Source organism: Hemibagrus wyckioides, linkage group LG23 (assembly GCF_019097595.1).
Source record: "Hemibagrus wyckioides isolate EC202008001 linkage group LG23, SWU_Hwy_1.0, whole genome shotgun sequence".
NCBI classification, from domain to species: domain Eukaryota; kingdom Metazoa; phylum Chordata; class Actinopteri; order Siluriformes; family Bagridae; genus Hemibagrus; species Hemibagrus wyckioides.
In genome coordinates, this window is record NC_080732.1 from 7,260,905 (window position 1) to 7,265,505 (window position 4,601).

Below are 4,601 nucleotides of genomic sequence, written 5' to 3' on the forward strand. Positions count from 1 at the left end.
AATCCTGAGTCACATAAAAGTGATTTTGTTACAGAGCCTGTGGATGTGCAGGGGGAATCAGTAGATACTCCCTCCGTCCTCCAGGTATGTGTCAGTTAAATAGTAATATTTAACTTCATTTGAAACCTGTAGGCCACTTTTGTTTAAGTGTGTGTGTATGTGTGTGTGTGTGTGTGTATGTGTGTGTGTGTGTTCATGTTAAGGTTGTTGAGCCAGTCCTGCAGCTGCTGCCCCCTGAACCACAGGATGAACCTTCAGCTGTCATTCTGGTAAACTAATCATTCATTTATTTACTAAAGCCAGTCAATAGATTTTACAAGGTTGCGTTTAATGTAAACAATATTAGTATGAATCTTATTTGATAAGAAGCACTTATGATCTTCATGCTCTACATTTCACAGCCGCTCGATGCTGATGAGCCGAACAGCGCCTGCTGTGATGTCCAGTGCGTGTCTGCAGACTCCTCCCTCTCCCAGTCTGGGGTATTCTGCAGTGCTGCAGCTGAGATACAAACACACAAACACCCTTCTTTACAAGTTCTAATGTTTAGTTTTGTTTCTCTATTTCTAGCCAGTGGATATAAGAAGAGACATAGTTGGAATGATAAGGGGTCCAGAGAGTCGGCTCTGCTGGTTTGACACCGCGGAGACACGCTGCTTGACTCTCGAGGTAATCACAGTGTTTATTACTCTGGTGAAGAGAATGGACATTATTGAACTGACATGGTTTTTAGTACTTTGTTGAAATGTGGATCTTGAATTTCATCAAATTGTCATTTGCAGGGATTCCCTTATTATTCCAGCTGTGAGGGGAGATTCACTGGCATTCAGGTAAGGGACTATTCATTGTGGCATTGTAAAATTATGGTAATTGCAGTGACTAATTTTGTTTGTGTGTTTTAAGGTTCTTGAGCCAACTGTTCAGCTGCTGCCCACCGAAGAAGACCAAGACCCTTCACCTGTTTTTCTGGTAACCAGAGCTTTAAGTAAAAGAATATTAGTATGAAACTGCCATGATCAGAAGCACTCACGATCTTCCTGCTTTACTTTTCACAGCCGCTCGATGCTGGTGAGCTGAGCAACGCCTGCCAAAACATACAGTTCCTCTCTTCAGACCCCTCCATCTCCCAGTTTAAGGTATTCTACAGTGCAGCAACTGAGATACAAACACACAAACACCCTTCTTTACAAGTTCTGATGTCTAGTTTTGTTTCTCTATTTCCAGTCAGTGGACGTAAAGACCTACTTCTTGGGGATGATAAGGGGCCCACAGAGTCGTCTTTGCTGGTTTAACACCACCAGGACACACTGCTTGACTCACATGGTAATCACAGACTTGATTATTCTGAGGAAGAGAATTGACCTTGATGATTATTAGATGCTCACGTTTGTGAAATAGATCTTGAGTTCCAGCTATTTGTCATTTGCAGGGATTCCCTTATCATACCACCATAGAAGACTGTTTCACTGGCATACAGGTAAGGGATTATTCGTTGTGGCATTAGGAAACTTTTGCTAATTGCAGTGACTAATTGTGTTCACTTTAAATTGTTCTTTTAAGTCTGAATCTGGGAGGGTTACAGAGTTCATCTCCTGTAACCGAGTGGAGACATCATTCATCGTGCCACATTATAACACGGTAAATTTATTGCACTGTCATGAACTGTATATTGTAGTTAGTAACTTTTGGAATTTTGTCAGATTTTTAATTTTGTCAGATTTAGTATTTTTATTTGTCTACAGTGACAATTTTTTTTTTTTTTTTATTCAGCACAAAACCGTTAAAACGGTAACGTGCCATTACCTGTATGTGGCTGGAGATGGGCAGATGTACACCTCCACCTGGGAGTATGACCAGAACGACTCTGAGGTAATTCAGAGTTTCAGATCTGATGTGTATCTACATATGTTGCTATTCCCCTGATTCGGATACTGTAAAATTTACTGTGTGAGTTTTAATGATTTAATGATTCGGCTTGCAGGAGAATGAGGAGGAGGTGGAGATGGAGGTGCCCTTTATTTGGTACGATCCTATTCAATGTTTATTGATGTAACAGTGTATTGTATGTTTAACATACGGTAAGCATTTACATCTCTTCTTTCTTAGCTCCCATCTTTCAGAAAGAGGGGTGACTGACATCAGCCTGAAGGTGCCCGCTCTCCGTGAGGCGTTCGCGGTGAGTAAAACCTTTCTTCAGCTGCTGTTATTGCGCAGGTAAAGTCCACTCTTCTTTAACGTTTATATTGTGTGCTGTCTTATATTCAGACTCTGCTTGCCAGCATCCACAACCAGAACTTCTTGTTCGTGGTGGGAAAAAAGATCGTCATGCGACTGGCAGCAGCTAACAACCAGGTGACTTCAGAATGATGAAAGACTGTATCATTTTTGTGATGGAAATAATTTCAGTTTCTCAGCCATAGCCAAAGTTAGTTACAGAGATTGTTTCGTTTGCTTTAACAGGATGTAGTTGGTGTGCAGTTGGCCTACGAGGCCCTGATTCGATTCCTGAGGACGCCTTCCAATCAGGAATCGATTAAAGCAGAGCTCAGCTCCTGTGTAAGCTAATAAACGCCTGTGTGAAATGACAGATGTTTAAAGATAACAGATTTTGCTAATATAGAAAACAGGACTCCAATATGTAAAGCTAATTTATTTTTGTAATTTTTCTACTCTGTGCAGGACCACCACTACAACTTCCTGGATGTTTTTTTTGAGCTGATTTTCTTCAGCTCTTTTATAAATGGCTCAAAACCTCAGCCAGTAAGTGTCTTATCAGGAGATTTCTAAGCAATGTTTGAGTTTCAGAACATGGTCTATTTGATCTCCTTTTCCTTTTCTCCATATTTTTTAAACCTGATAAGACATGGCATTAATGAAGCTTGTCTTTCTTTCCAAAAGTTTAAGGGAGGATTCTTGGAGCGCCTGCTTGCGCTCTTCAGCATGTGGGACGTGGACGTGTGGGAGCCTGCAGCAGAGCTGTACTTCACAGTGCTTATTGTAAGTGTTGAATATCTTCTGATGCCACGATACACAAATTCTCAGGATTGTATCTTAAACTCAGTGACACTGTGTTGGATGTGTGTGTAATTTGTCAATAGGATTACCTTACAGAGCTTGTTGAAGTACTGTTCACTCAGCCTCTGGAGCTGTACAGTGACCCAGCAGCCTTAGCCAGCACAGTTCAGCGACTCCTCAAGCTGCACGTCCAGCTGATGATGGACATTTTGGAGGAGCTCTGAGCAATGTCTTTCCCCTTACCCACTTCATCTTTTCTTCCACTTCATTTCATGTTCTTTTCTCTCACTTCTTTTTCCTACATTGCTCAGACTCCACACGTAAGTATGAATTAATTTTTTTCTATTTTTGATGAACTTAATATTTTAAAAATCTCTTCTCTTTTTTACAGGTTTGTACAGTGAACCCCAGGACCTTAAGATCATTCTTCCCTTATTAATCTATCCCTTTTTAATCAATCCCTCTGTTCCTATCCCTCTCCCCCTATTCCCGTAAGTTATTATTATAGATAATATATAGATAAATAGAATTGTTTATGAATAAACTTATTTGTATAATGATTATATGCTTTACTTAAATAAATATTTATATTTGTTCCTATTACAGCCTCATTCTGATCATTTTTTCATCAGTATATGTATAAAACTTTCCTTTAAACACAAACAGAATGTTTCACTCATATACAGATCATTTTTAAAGAATTTCACAACGTTAAATAGTTTACTAAAACGTGGAAAAATAACAAATAACATTATATATTATATGACATATATTACGTATGTAACAGAAAAACAGAAACACAATGGCAGAAAAGAAAGGATCTCCACATTGAAATGATAAATCGAGATGAAGGTAATATCATAAAATGGTAATCATAGTAATGTAAATAATACGATAAAGCCTTCAACCCTCCCTCTGCTTAGTGCCAAGCTGTTCCCCACCCCTTCTACATGAGGTATCATGCTGACCAGAGAAAGGGTCAGTCTACTGATCATGATTTTTGACTCAGTGGTAAACACAAGTCTCTTTCTGTTCCCATCCTCTCCTGTCTTAACCCTCAGACAGATATTATGGACTCATTACATTGAGAAGGATACCAAAGAGCTGTACCACTCCCTCACTCGTGCTGTTTAGGAGCCAAGGGAAGCACCAATTCTGTTTTTGGTGCTAGCCATGGACCTGAGGCAGCAAACCCTTTTTTTGCTTTAGAAAGAGCTGAGTCCGGACTAAAATATGTTGCAGAGTTCCAAATCATTTCCTCCAAACGGTAGTCCCTGACACTATATGAGCTGACACAAAGTCATACTTGCAAGACCCAAAGGTTAGGGATGAAGTCCTGTTAGAGAAAGTGACTGAACACAGTAAAACACACAAGCATGATACACTGATGGACAAGGTGGACTAAGGCGTCAAAACTAGCTCTCTCTCTCTCTCTCTCTCATATATATATACATATATATATATATATATATATATATATATATATATATAAAACACCCACCCCACATCCCCACCCCCCCATCTCCAAAAACACCAACCACCCATGGCCACTACCTGCATGGCACGCTTACCTTACATGTCTATTA

The 4,601-nt window shown here is 39.7% G+C and overlaps 2 long non-coding RNA genes across 2 annotated transcripts; both read left to right on the plus strand.

Annotated features, from left to right (window-relative positions):
• Positions 1-1,979: 1,979 nt before the first annotated feature.
• LOC131344170 (uncharacterized) lies at positions 1,980-2,358 on the plus strand. Its single transcript, XR_009203297.1, has 3 exons — positions 1,980-2,022; positions 2,107-2,176; positions 2,266-2,358. It is a non-coding gene; the product is annotated as an uncharacterized LOC131344170 (long non-coding RNA).
• A 321-nt stretch (positions 2,359-2,679) lies between these two features.
• On the plus strand, positions 2,680-3,492 carry LOC131344017 (uncharacterized). Its single transcript, XR_009203270.1, has 3 exons — positions 2,680-2,760; positions 2,899-2,997; positions 3,099-3,492. It is a non-coding gene; the product is annotated as an uncharacterized LOC131344017 (long non-coding RNA).
• Positions 3,493-4,601: the final 1,109 nt, after the last annotated feature.